Here is a 14962-nt window from a genome sequence, read left to right as displayed (position 1 = left end):
TAGATAAAATAAATAATGGAGGGAAATTACATTTCCACCTCAGCACTGGAATAGCAGTGTTTTTAGCCTGCAAAATTGCAATTCTCTTCTATCTAGCACTTCATTTGGAACTGTAAATGCTGTTTCGAAAAGCATTTACACAATTGGTAGGGAAACCTATAGGAAATCACTCACCGCATCTCCGCCTATGAGTGGTGTAAATCTTTCCCCAACACCTGCATGATTGTGTGGGCCTTTAATGCATGTAAAAATAGATATTGACTTTAAAAGCAGAGGGTCCAAGTGCTGTATCAGATGCATGAGATCATTTATCTAATTATGGTTTTAAATATTGTGAACACAAGCAAAACTACCTTGCTCACACCAGCTCCAGTCATTTCATGGACTTCCCCTTCCTCTTTTTTCACTCTTTGGTTTTTAGAAAGCTGTAAACTCTTTCAGTTCCTTACTTCTGACAGCAAAGGAAGTTGACAAAATTATGCAAGGAAGAGTTTTCCACCTGCACCCTCTAAAATCAACATCCTAACATACTCTCTCTTGTGTGTTGTCCTTTCTCCAAAGATCAGAAAGACTTGTTTGTCTTTTACAAGCCTCTGGATGTCCATACTTTCTGGACTTAACCTATAAATAGCATTGGAATTGCTTCCTGCAGTCGTGACATTTATCTATCAGAGAAAGTGTATACAATTTCTATGCTGGACTTGGATTCTTAAATTAGCCCAGCCAAGAAAAAAAGTGCAAAGTTATATAACCAAAGAGGCAGTCACTTTACTCCGAAGGGAGACACAAAAATGGATGTTGTTGTATGATTTTATCAGTGTTGTGCAAGATAAGAAGCATCAACCTGAATCAAGTACAGTGGTACCTCGCAAGACGAATGCCTCGCAAGACGGAAAACCCGCAAGACGAAAGGGTTTTCTGTTTTGGAGGCGCTTCGCAAGACGAATTTCCCTATGGGCTTGCTTCGCAAGAAGAAAGCCCATAGGGAAATCTCCGGGGACCTCTTTTAAATGCTGGTGGTGGGGAGCAAAGCCTTTCCCCCCCTCCGGCCTTCAGAAGAGGTCCAGGAAGGCCGGCGGGGGCCGAAAGGCTTTGCTCCCCACTGCCAGCATTTTAAAAGCAGTCTGGGATAGCAGGGAAGCGCTTCCCGCTATCGCGGACGGCTTTTGAAGGCAGGCGGGGGGGAGCAAAGACTTTCGCCCCCCCGCCCGCCTTCAGAAGAGGTCCTGGACGGGGGGCGAAAGTCTTTGCTCCCCCCTGCCTGCCTTCCCGGGAGAGCGGAGAAAGGCAGCGCGTTTCTCCGCTGTCCCGGACGGCTTTTGAAGGCAGGCGGGGGGGGGAGACTTTCGCCCCCCGCCCGCCTTCAGAAGAGGTCCAGGACCTCTTCTGAAGGCGGGCGGGGGGTGAAAGTCTTTGCTCCCCCCCTGCCTGCCTTCCCGGGAGAGCGGAGAAAGGCAGCGCGTTTCTCCGCTGTCCCGGACGGCTTTTGAAGGCAGGCGGGGGGGCAAAGACTTTCGCCCCCCGCCCGCCTTCAGAAGAGGTCCAGAGGTCTCAGTTAAAACCACTGTGATTGTGCCAGTTTCTCCACAACGGGACAACATGTCAGTTGCCAAGATGATATTTTATTCAAACAGCAGGGGGAAAGAAGAAACAACAAATGAACACTGAGTCTCTTGCACCATCTCCAAATGAGTGGATAGTGAGTTTAGTGCATCTATTCAAGCCAGCAGGAAGATGACAGTAGCTTATGGGTGGACTGGTCATTAACTGGGACCAGGATAGAGACTGACTCCATTGGGCTACCATCAGATGGAAAGGTAATCTTCTCACATTGTAGATTAAACTACCTGCAAAAACTTCTCCCTCCATCCCTCATACTTCCCCAAGCACTTTTCATTACCAGTTTGCACTAGAGGGCTACTCCTGTCATGGTTGCCGGGCACAGAGGCAAGAATGGCCTTATTCATCTTCCTGCCTGGGCTTCTTCCATAAGCATCCTTGAGACAGGCTTTCCTATATCTATCATTCATACAGACATATTCACCACATAGAGAAATGTTAACTTTGGGCCCAGCTAAATAGTCCACCTAACCATTCTATGGTTAGGGATTCATGGGTGGGGTTTTGTATAGGAATGGTTTTAATAGGGCATAGAGATAGAAGCAACTATTAATCTGGACTAAAAATGTGTGATTCTGCAAATAAGCGATGAATTCACTTCAAATTCCTGCCCTGGGTGCCACATCGCTCAGAGGCGACATTTCAAACCTAAGGGTTAGACCTAACCTCTCAATTGAACCCGTATCCAAAGATTTGCTAGATCATTCCAGAAAAAAGCAGGTTGGTTTTTTGTAGATATCTATGAAATTCCAGGTTTCCATGTTATAACTGCTCAGGGTAATACATGAACTCTGGCAGAGAAATGCTATATGCTCAGTTTAATTACTTTAAATCTCTTGCCTCTCAAGTGGCATCTCTCCCAGGAAAGTAACGGATCTCCTTTTCTTCCCAGGGAAGCACAAACAACATCCATTCAGCCAGTTTACCGGGTGCCAGTGCTTTTTCTGTCCCGTTTCTGTCTGGCAGCTGGCTTTTGTGCCAGTGCTCAAAAGGCAAAGGGGTGGAGAAGCCTGGCAGCTATTCCATTGGGGAGAGAAATCCCTTTCAGCAAAAGTTTAATAGAAGCTTGATTAAAAGAAACACATATGGCAGCATGCCAGGCTTATGGTGGCATATAGAATCTGGACAAGACAAGCAGTTTCAGGCTTGGCAAACCCCACACATAAACAGAATCTTGCCTTAAGCATTGCCCATCAATGTCCACAAGCCAGCAGTTCCTTAAATTCATTTTATAATATCTTCTGCATATCCAAATTTATTTAACTTGCTCATTTAATTATCTACTTTAAATATATACTCTTATGAAACTGTAGGTTAATACAATAATCCTGCCAATGTTTTTTATCTGTTTACAATTTATCTGTAAATATTCAATAAACCATTTCCATTCTTATATAAAAAGTATGTTGTCTTGATTTCTTATTCTTCCAGTAAGTTCCGCCATTTCTGCATATTCCATAAGTTTTTTTATCCATTTTTCCTTTACTCAGTCCACCCTAGTTCCTTCTGTTGCTAAGGTGCATCTGATCTTCTTTCTGCAACAACTGTGTGTTGGGCACAGTTGCCTGCAGAGAAATTCAAATGTGAGCGCACCTATTAACCTATTCATTCAAGGAAACTGAATGCTGGGAGATTCAGGACTCTCAGGGAGCAGTACTTCTTCACACAGTGCCTAGTTATATAAATTCCCTACCACAAGATGCAGTGAGGACCACTAACTTGGATGGCTTTTAAATGTATTTTTAATATGTTATGTAAACTGCTTAGAAGCCTTAGAGGCTTTAATGATCAAGTACTATATACTGTATTTTTCCATCTAAAAGTAGCCCCCATGTATAAGACTATTTTGGGGGACTCCAAATTAAGAAAAGGGGGGGAGATCTAGCCATGTATAAGACGCCCCCAAAGTTTGGACATTATTTTTTAGGGGGAAACCTAGTCTTATACAAGGAAAAATATGGTAAATCCTGTTGAATAAACAAAGCCACCAATGGCTACAACTCACAATGGTTATGTTGTGCCTCCACTTTCTTCATTGTATGCCTCTGAGAACCAGTGAATAGGAATGCAAAGTGAGGAGGAACAATTGCACTCAGGTTCTTTATACAGACCAGAGTTCTTGACCAAAGCATGTCCATTGTCACACCATAACTGGAACAGAATGCTGGGCTGTGGGACTTCTATTCCTTTTGTCCCATCTGAATCAGCCTCAAAGGTACTTAATCCATATCTATCTTGTATAAATCTTGTCATTTCTTATGAAACACTGCATTTTGATGTGTTTCACCCCAAATCAGTTTTGATCTGAATGGAGAAATGAACAACCTTGCTGTGTTTTATATTCTAAAGGCAAAAACTGAGTCATTGTGAAGGGGGTTAATTGTGGATTTTTTTATAAAAGCATAAATGTATGCGGTTTGAGAAATGATTTTGAGATTCAGAGGGGTTAGGCTGAGTGGCAAAATTAAATCACATTTAATATTAAAAGGGCAACATCTTTTCTTAGAATATTATAAATTAACAAAATTGCATTTAGTTAAAATGAAAGAATTTGAAAAAGATCAAACACATATAACCTTTATTTTGCTAAGGATGGTACTTAATTATTCTATAACAGCTAGTTTCATTACACACATAGGTGCAAAAGTCTCAAAATGTTAGAGTGAATTGAAGTTCTGGAACAGGCTTGTCTAGGTGATGCAGACTACACATTTTTATGAGCAAAACTAACGTCACATCTTTGCTCATGGAAAGCCCTGGCTGTAATAAATATGTAGCAGTAATAACCCCAAATACCTTATGTTTGAGCTTTGGCTCCAGTTCCTGGTTTCCCTGAAGCATTAAAAAAAGACATAGAAGCATGAACCAACGTCTCGTTTCATAGTCACACCCTCCCCTCTTCCTTTCTTGGTATAATTTCAGCAAGGTTCTTGAGTATGTTAACAGCCCATGCTACATCTCTGACATCTTTTTATGTCAGGCTCTCCATCAATATGTTGCTGTGGAATTGTGTGTGACAGAATACTCCAATAAGAACTTGGAGGATTGTACGTATGCGATCTTTGTGATTTACTAATAGAATAGGGAGCTGGATATTTATGCATGTCTCAACACAGGCCACTAGGTTATAAAGAGTTCAAGGAAAATTCCAAAGTGCTGAATGGAACCACTGAAGTTTTGCATGACACAATTGCAACATTATGGAATTAAGATCCTGACTGTCCTAGGATTATCAGTGATCTTTTTCCTTTATGCTTGTCAACTTGCTTTGTTTTCCCACAGGGCTCCTGTTTTTGAAGACCTAGAGTTCCACATGGTGCTTCCATCCGCAAATCATGGAGAATGGCGGGGAAGGTTGAGTCTTCCTGTTTATGAGAAAAGAAAGGTGCTTAACTTCCAGTTCTTACCCCACCTTCCCATTTAGTGAAATTAATAGCCATAATTGTTTTTCCAGGCAACAATATAAAGAAACCATTTTCCCTCTCACTGATGATATGAAACAAGGGAGCAATATGCCGGGATACAGTGTGTGAGGAAATACTTGGACTGAATCCACAGTTTAGCACATAAATTCTCCTTCCTGCTCTGTCATATTCTCTATGTTGACAGAGATCCATTTTTGGTGTGAATTGCAATAAAGATCCATTTATAAGCTTTGCTCTGATCCTACTCAGAAAACAGAAACAAATGTGCATTTGAAACATGCACCCTCTAAGAGGGGTAATTTGCAGCAAGGAGATGGAAATTGGCCAGGTAGTATCCCATGGCTTGCGGGAGGATACTCACTGTGTGAGGAAACTTTGCAATGGGTCTTCCCTGAAAGCTAGAAGCAGCAGGAATCAGAATAACTTCAATGGCTTCCAGAAGTTGCTTTCCATCTTTAAAAGGGCCATTGGACTATATATATACATACCTGCATGCAACATGCACTGGATTGTACTGAGGTATACTGGATTGTACTGAGGTATGATTTTTGGCTTATTCTAACAGTGCTCATCTTGTAAGTGAAGTGGGTAACATATGTCCTAATGAATGAGCAGTTTGGGGGTATTTTGTCTATTGTTCATACACAAACATGGTGTTTTAATGTTGGTTGTGTTATTTATTTGCATGTTATGACTTTGTAACTCAATGAATTAATAATAACAATTTAATTTTGTTTTTAAAACAGAGATATTTAAAAAGCTGACTTGAATTTCAAGACCAGCTCGTATATTATCTCAGGGCAGGATTTAGGTTTGATGAGGCCCTAAGCTACTGAAGGTAATGGGGCCCTTTATATGTCCAGCTCTCCTTTGTCAACAACAAATTGTCGTTTTTTGTGTTGAATATGTGCTATGTGGTAATTTATGGACCTAATAGGTATCTAAAGTCATTTGCCTCTGTTGCTTTATGTAAGTTTTGTTTTATTTGTTTTTCATCTTATATTTTAGAAATGTACACCCAGTGTTTTTTCCTTTAAATTTTGGGGAGGGCCCCAAGAGAGTGGGACCCTAAGCTATAGCTTGTTTAGCTTATACATAAATCCGTCACTGTATTATCTTCTTGATTCAAAATGGCATCCAGCATCCAAACAGTAACAAAATCTGCTACACCCACCTTGGGAATCTTTGTGCCAAGTTTTGTGAGGAAAAGTAGATAAACCTACACCAATTTCCTACAGGACTAGGGAAGGAATGAAAGAAAATATGGCTCAGCGACTGCTATTCTATACCAATATAGCAGTAAGCCTATATTGTACATGACAACCTGAACATTGGTTTCATACCTTTTCTCACACAGAAGTGTTTTCATATAGGAAATATGTAACATTTGAAGCATATGTGTGGGGTTTTTTGTTAGGAGGGAAAAAGAGACAACCGCCGTGTTGGCTAAGAGATCTCAAGTGGTGCTTTGAACATTCAAAATGCTTCCAAATGCCTTCTGACTCCCAGGGTGAAAGATAGCTTAATACAATTATCTATAGTTCCACTCCAGCTATTCTTAGAAGATGCCAATCCAGTTACACTTCTAATTTATTTAGTAAGACCTGAGGTGAATCACAATCGCTCATGGCCCCAGGTCACAGCTCATCCTAAAGTTTTTTTCTTTTGTTTTCAGCAGAAACACTGAAAATATTGTTTACTTTTCTCTCTCTTGCCCCACCACCACCACCACTCAATTTGCATTTGCCCTGGAGACATTTGTGGATAAGTAACATTCTTCTTGTTGCAAAGGCTGGCAGCAAACAAATCCTTCTTATTATTATCATGCAATGGATTTTGTGCTAGGACTGAATAAGTTGCACAAAGTTCTTATGGTAAGCTGTACTAAAAAGAACCTTAAGTTGAGAAAAAGACCCTGCAAATGAACACAGATACTAAAGGACATAATGGCTGTGTATAAGTGCTTTTCCAACCCTGCTGGTGAGACAGAATGAGGAGCACAGCCAGGACTGGCCCAAGAGGACATTTTGCTGCCTGACTCCAAGGACAAAATGATGCCCTCTCACCCCAGTTCCATGTTACAGTAAGATTTGCATCTTCCCATGATAGCTAGACTGTACAATGACACATTAACTTGTAAATTTTTGCTTCACCTAATGGTTGCACCCGACTTTTTTGTAAGAAAAAAATGTTATAAAATCTAAACAATGGCTTAGTGTTACATCCAAGCATGACCAGTACATAGCAACAAGCTTGGATTTCCCCAAGAGCAGTGGTTCCCAACCTTTTTTTGGCCATGCCCCACCTAAACATCTCTAGTGTAGTGGTTAAGAGCGGTGGACTTGTAATCTGGTGAACCAGGTTCGCTTCCCTGCTCCTCCACATGCAGCTGCTGGGTGACCTTGGGCCAGTCACATTTCTCTGAAGTCTCTCAGCCCCACTCACCTCACAGAGTGTTTGTTGTGGGGGAGGAAGGGAATTGTTAGCCACTTTGAGACTCCTTAAAGGATAAAGCAGGATATCAAATCCAAACTCTTCTTCAAACTCTTCTTGAGCAGTGTTGTGTAGGGAGTATTGTGAGAAATTAAAATGGTGGGTGACCAATACCCACCTGCTGTAGATCATAGAACTACTCCTTGATACAACCAGCTGGTAAGCCAATCACGTGCAGATGCTTTGCTGGAAGCACCTGACAGGGTGGACTTTGGTCTTTCAACTTTCAGCGGCACCCTGTGCGAGCCCAAAATTCACCCCACCCTCCACTCAGCTTCCATTATGCTCAATTCATTGCGTCATAGTTGTGGTGCCCTATGGCACCGCCTAAGCTCATCTCCCAGTATGGTGAAACTGGTTGCACTGCTCTAAATCTGCCTCTGCTCTGTGACCTAGTGCATGCCCTACATTCATGGCAAAAGCAAGCTTTATCTTGGTTTGTAGCTTAGGCTTTTAGCCATTATGCTGCACACTTGTTCAAACCTCTGTTAACTGCCCATGCCACAACTTTTATGGCTTTCATTAGATCCTACGCTGAGTCCAAATCTCCTTGTCTAATTCGTGTTTTATTACTCCCAGAGTTTTATTTTAATGATTCCTTTGAAAATCTTAAACATTCATATTTATGGGATAGAAAAAAACTGGCCTGCCTGAATTAACAATAACTCTGAGAGCAGGATGGTACCAGTCAATGAATCAGAGTGATAAGCGGAAAGGCGGTATGTTGTTAATCACAAAAAGGAAAATAAATGGCACTTTTCATGTTAGCTGATCCCTGGAATGCTCTGAAATGTCCTCAGAACTATATTCCACTTAACAATAAATGGAAAAAAACACCACCATTTTAAAAAATGTTTGGTTAGTCCCACTGAAAATATGCCAAGACATACATCAGAGGCAGAGGAACTTGATTTTTTATTATTATTGCAATATAAAAGATGTAGGCAAAGACATGAGAGATTTGAAAATATAGAAGGCTGACCTGTCTGGTCCTAACTAAGCCCAACCAAGTCAATCCTTTGTTTGGACAATATCACTTCTGTCACTTTTAAAAGTAACATGAACACAAGAGGCACTGATCCCAAGTCTTGAAATTTGATTAACTGATTTGGGGGGAGGGCAGTTGATGGGTGCCTCAGTGCACAGTTATTTCAGAAGTGGACTTCACTTCTGTCTCCAACACAGTCATAAACTGAGCCAATCTCAGTATTTATGTCTTTGATGATCAGTAAATGTCCACGAAAATTAATTTGAAAAAAGGTAATCAATTTATACCTTACTAGCTGTCATAGATGGAAGGTCAGTTGTGTCCAATAGGACTTAAAGATAAAGTAAAGCATTAGGTCCAGTCGTGACCGGCTCTGGGGTTGCAGCGCTCATCTCACTTTATTGGCCAAGGGAGCCAGCGTACAGCATGGCATGTGGCCAGCATGACTAAGCCGCTTCTGGCGAACCAGAGCAGTACACGGAAATGCCATTTACCTTCCCGCCGGAGCGGTACCTATTTATCTACTTGCACTTTGACGTGCTTTCGAACTGCTAGGTTGGCAGGAGCAGGGACCAAGCAACGGGAGCTCACCCCGTTATGGGGATTCGAACCACCGACCTTCTGATTGGCAAGTCCTAGGCTCTGTGTTTTAACCCACACTCCAGGGCAAATATGTGTAGGATTTCAGTCTTAGGAAACCAGGCAGTAGCTGTTTAATGAATTTAATACTGTGACAGCAAAATATTCAAGGGAAATATGATTAAATTAAGCCTTTTGTTTCAATTGCTTGTTCAGCTTTAGCACAGTTTGTGGCAGCACATTTCGAACAGTATTAATTCCTGTGCTTTGTATGTATTGTATAATCCTCTATTATTGACAATTGATTTGCACTGGCGTGGGTTTATTATACTGTCAATTGACAAAACACACACACACCCCACCAGGTTGCTCTTTCAAAATAGGATCCCTGTGGATTTAGGAGGAAATTTTTCAGTGGTGTAACTGCATAGGTAGATCCACAAGACATCAACTTGGACTGTTAATAATCAGTGGCTCATGAAATGGAAAAAGTCCTGAATACCCTGCTAAATTAGTGTCCTTACTTCACATTCAGTCCATGCAAAGTTGCTAAAACACACATACATTGGCCTGCGATACACGGCTACAGTGATACCTGGGGTTAAGAACTTAATTCATTCTGGAGGTTTTGATTTTCTTTGAAATGAGATGTCTTCTGTGGGAAGCATTTAATGGGTGACATTCATTTTTTATCACGTTGAGTTAGCAGAAGTTAGATACTTAATGCTGTTTAAACTTTAGCATCGGGTCTATGAAAGAAGAAAAAGAGAACCTGAAATAGTACATACGGAGGCTGAGGTGCATATAACAATGTTAGATTGTATTTCTGTCAGTCTCCAAATCTGGATTCCCCGCATTCTGTTGCACACTTCCCTTCATTTGACATCTTTCCACACATGATTGTAAATGTCAAACTAACATATTTTAAAGTTATTTCCCCCAAAAAATAGCATACATTAAAAAAATATAAGCCCTGTGAATATGATGAATTGATGCTTGAAAATACATTTATCATACAGAAACATTTATCAGGGAGGTGAAATCTGAAGCAGCCCCCCTGTTGCATGAGCACTGTAGCGTCGTGGTTCCCAATGTGGAGCACACACCCCACAGGGGGGCAATTAGATTTTTAAGGGGGGCAATTCAAGAATGTGTTATTAACAGTTAATGGCCTTTTAGGCTTCCTCTACTTGAATAGGAGTTCACTTTTTGAATAATAAGAATAATATGTCACTGCGGGTGGGCACCAGGATTTTAGAAGAAGCGGAGGAGGAGGAGGAGGAGGAGGAGGAGTTTGGACTTGACATCCCGCCTTTCACTCCCCTTAAGGAGTCTCAAAGCGGCTAACCATCTCCTTTCCCTTCCTCCCCCACAACAAACACTCTGAGAGGTGAGTGAAGCTGAGAGAATTCAGATAAGTGTGACTGGCCCAAGGTCACCCAGCAGCTGCATGTGGAGGAGCAGAGAATCAAACCCAGTTCACCAGATTACGAGTCCACTGCTCTTAACCACTACACCACACTGGCTCTCAAGGGCATTTGAATGGTGGGAAGCTCATCGGCTCAGCCACCCAATGGAAGGGGCAGGCGTGTCCCAAAACAGTATGTTGTTATGACTGTTGTTGATATGAAATTACATCTTTAATTCTTTATTTGGGTCTAGGAATGTATTGGACACAATCATTTTAGGTGTAATTTCGTATGTACTTGGCCTCCTCCAATATGGTGTCATACAAAGGATGTCATACCACACACCAACTGTGATGTAGCTACACATAGGCATCATGGCCACAGCTTGGCCAGCTGGGAAAAGCATTTCATTCCCCCTGTGACTGCATCTTGTAAATTGTGCATTGAGAAAATGCAACCCCCCTGAAACAGTCCTTTAAAGAGGATGCCTGGATCCCATAGAAAGCATGTGTGTGTTGTACTACAAATTTAATATTTGGAGAGACCTTAAAAACTCCCTGGTAGGTAGCCAAGCAATATGGGCATGCTGACATTTTCTTTCAACTAAAAGCATCATCAACTGAAAGCAAAATGCAGCAATAAAAAAGTTTAAATTTTCATTTGTTTCCTTCTGTCCACTGAGTATGATCTGCACTTCACAGAGAACAACGATCAATATTTGAAACTATTGTCTAAACAACAGGAACAGATAAGTCAATTGGCAAAGCCTTAGCAAATTGCTGTCGGTTCTCTGGCTGTCAGACAGAGAAAGAAAGGTATTCTTAGTGTGATGGTGTTCAGGGGAAAGTTATTTTTAGCTCACTTTGGAACAGGTGATTGGAAGCACAGACAAAATAATTTTGGATTGAATACAGTTCTCAGGTTCAGTTGAGCTGTGTTGACACAAGTACCACCTGGGAGGGCTCTTTGCATCTCATTTCTCTGCTCCCAAGATTGCCATATGTGGCTACACTGCTTACATGATTGGAAATCGAACACGGGCCTGTTTACAGCATTAAGATTTACATGTTATGTCCTGGAGTGTTATATTCTGAGATCATAACCTTCCATCAGTGTTCTAGCTGGAGCTCTTTGCTGATTCACATGACATGGTTTATGGGCTAGTTCTGATTGCCTCAAACCTCCAGTGATGGGTGTGCCTGTGGGTGCAGACCATGGAGAAAGAGGGGACTGAGGTCTCACAGGCTCATTGGCAGACACCTTCTTGTTGGCAGCAGTTTAGGAGAATACTGAGAGCAAAGTGCACCTTACCACCAGGCACCTGTATATGGTTGTGCCAGGTCAGTTGTGGCGAGGTGGCTATGTTTGTTTGTTTCCAAATTGCTTAGGGTTGTTAAATTAGGATTGCAAGAATCTCCACAATAACGTCTCCAAATGGTGTGCATGGGCAGTTGAATGGACAAGTGCCCTTTACATGTAAGTAACTGTAATGTGATATACATCGGGACTGACCAGGAACGAGACTTTTCTCTGTACAAGCAGAGGAAGTGGTCCCCCACCTCTTTAGAATGATTTCTGTCTCGTGCACAGGTCTTTACAGATTTAACTGATTCATGGGTTAATTAACTAGAACCACGTATGTTGAAACCATCTGTCAGCAGAGGTGGATTTAGGGAAGCACTACATGTTCAGTCGCACTGGGCACAGAGCCTCAGTGGCACTGCAGGAGACACCGCAACTATGTTTTAGAATGGAGTGTGGAGAGGCAGTGGGAGCTGAATTTTGGTGTCTCACAGGGTGCCACCGAAATTTGAGACCTCAAGGTCTGCCACTGCTGTCAGGGATGCTTTAGCAGTGATTCCTGCATTGCAGGGGGATGGAATAAATGATCCTTTGGGCTCTTTCCAGCTCTACAGTTCAGTGATTCTAAGAACTAATCCATAGAATTGCATAAGCCTAGGATTGCACTTCCACATGAGCCACTGTAGGTGCCATCCAGTACATGTCTACTCAAAAGTAAGCCCCACTGAGTTCAATGGGACTTTCTGTAGATAACCATGTATAGAGTTGCAACTTGGGTGGCCTTTTTACTTTTTACTTTATTTAGACATTTTCAGCCTACAGTCCAGTGCAATTTAGAATGCAAAACACAGCTTATGGGATCCAACTTTCCTAGTATCTGACTTAATATACATTTTACAGACTTCATCATTTCAATCCAGTGTATTTTATTAGAAGGCAATGTTTTTAATGAGCCTATTAAAGATTCACTAGCTGGCAAAAAATCCTGAGTGTTTCCACACTTCGATAGCAAGGGGCTCTTGGCCTTGTGCCCACCAACACGCTAGGTGTGAATTAATTACAGGATAATCTTTATTGGTCTCTGGTATTAGAAACAGTAAATCGCCACTGTGAGCTGATTAACGACCAGAGGAAAGCCAAGGCATTAAATCAATTTTTAAAGTCATTTATCATGTTTATGTATGTACACACATACACACACACACGCACGCACGCACACACACAATGGTGCAGCTCATAGACCAGTTGGGGCTTAGTACAAACAAGTTAAAGCCCAAGAAATGTGAATGAAATGCTCTAAATCAGGGTTTGGGAGATGATACTGGATTGCCATTCCCATCATCCTTGGCCATTGGCCACATTGGCTGCGGCTAATGAGAGTTGGAGTCCAACAATAGCCAGAGGACCACAGGTTCCCTATTATCCTCTCTAAATGCTGGTACCAGCCAAAGCATTGATTCACAAAGACTTATACAACCACTTTACCACTGAGGACTCAAAGAGGCTCTTTTCTATCTATAAAATTAGCCCCACTTGTAATCTGTGGGACTTCATAAATGTGAATTTACCTGATTTGCACTTTCCACAATAATTCACAATCCGAAACACAGGCATCATTCAAAATTCACAGATACCTTAATTTTGCACTGCAGTTCTCCAGCCAAGTAAAGTGTACAAAAATACACTGGGGTAAAATGTGCCAAAATATGACTATACAAAAATGCATAGTATTAGGCAAAATAATCATAGCTGTCAATGTTTCCCTTTTTTATGGGAAATTCCCTTATTCCAAATAGGATTCCCCTTAAAAAAAGGGAAAAGTTGACAGCTATGAAAATAATATAAAAAGATGTGTATATTAGGGGGAAATTCATACTGAATGCTGATGAATTTTCATGACCTTTTTTTAATTTTAAAATACCACAAATTGATGTAGCAATATTACTGGCTAGAAGTGAGCTAGCCCCAAACCTTAGTCCATTGACCTGGAAGTAGGTTCAATTTAAGTTCAATGGTATTAACTTCTGAGTGAGCACATTCAGCTTGGAAATCTCAAAATGACCCCCCATCATTATCAATTTTCAAGTATCTTGCTAACTGACAGTCAACCGGTTTGAGTCTATTTTTAAAATTAAAAATGTCAATTCCCGTTTTCAAACACTCTACATGCTCAAATCACAGGAAAATCATCCTTTCCATACTGTGCTCAAGCATTTCCTTCTTCCGTCTTCTCGCATTACAGAAACTGCACTTGTCATGAGTCATGGAATCTTTACAGCAGCAGGAATGAAGTACCTTCTTCTGATAAGAGAGCACAGCCTGTGACTAAGGAATTTGGCTCTCTAGCTGTGTGCCTGGCCCATTTCTACGAACGTTCCCTGTCCACACTTCCAGCTACTGGAAGCATGAAGTCACTTCGCAGAGACTGACAAAACACCAAGCACAATTAAGACGTGTTTGGCGTAGTGTTCATTGTAAGGGAAACTGGCACAATGTTCTCTCGAAGCTCTCCACTTATAATAAAATGGGAGTTCAAAAGCATTCATTCCTCAGTAGTGGGGCACTTAGTGCCATGAGTAAATTAGATGTTGCTGCTTCTGAGCAAACCAATTAAACATTCTGCTATTTTAAGGTTGGGGGGTGTTTTCTCCTTTAGAACATAAGGAACTTGGACTAAAATAATCATGGAGGGGACATTGGACTATTGTTGTTTTTAAAATGACAGTGAGCTGGTTGGTTAGCTGCAACACAATTATTTGGATCTAATTCTGTTATATAGGAGAAGGAGAATACTAAGCATAAGCTGTGACTGACTACTTGGGAGAACAATACAAGGAGCTGAGATCTTCTCTAGAATCAGTGCAGCACCAGTTATCTATAGTATATGATGCAGATTCTTATTGTCACTTCCATATGACCTGGTTATTAAGCATTCAGCCTTTTTGCACAAAGTTTGTGGGGAGATTAGATGATGCTGGCAATTTATTGAGTATTCCCTCTGGTTTGTTTTTACGGAAGTTATACAACATCACATCAAACCCCCTACGTTTCAAGAAGTCTGGGAGGGGTTTTTTTGGGGGGAAGTAGGTTTCTTCAGCTTTAATTGCCAGCATTTGATTGAATGCCACCCCAAAATAGTGACAGAC

At 41.3% G+C, this 14962-nt stretch overlaps 1 long non-coding RNA gene across 1 annotated transcript; it reads left to right on the top strand.

Annotated features, from left to right (window-relative positions):
• Positions 1 to 3773: 3773 nt before the first annotated feature.
• On the top strand, positions 3774 to 14314 carry LOC308578667. The gene is made up of 3 exons (XR_014004069.1): positions 3774 to 3835; positions 4903 to 5564; positions 14059 to 14314. It is a non-coding gene; the product is annotated as an uncharacterized lncRNA (long non-coding RNA).
• The last annotated feature ends 648 nt before the right edge of the window (positions 14315 to 14962 follow it).

This window comes from Podarcis bocagei (genome assembly GCF_964188305.1).
Source record: "Podarcis bocagei genome assembly, chromosome: 2".
In the NCBI taxonomy this organism is placed as follows: Eukaryota; Metazoa; Chordata; class Lepidosauria; order Squamata; family Lacertidae; genus Podarcis; species Podarcis bocagei.
The sequence above is the reverse complement of the archived record's forward strand: the minus strand, read 5'-3'. Positions and strand labels throughout refer to the sequence as shown.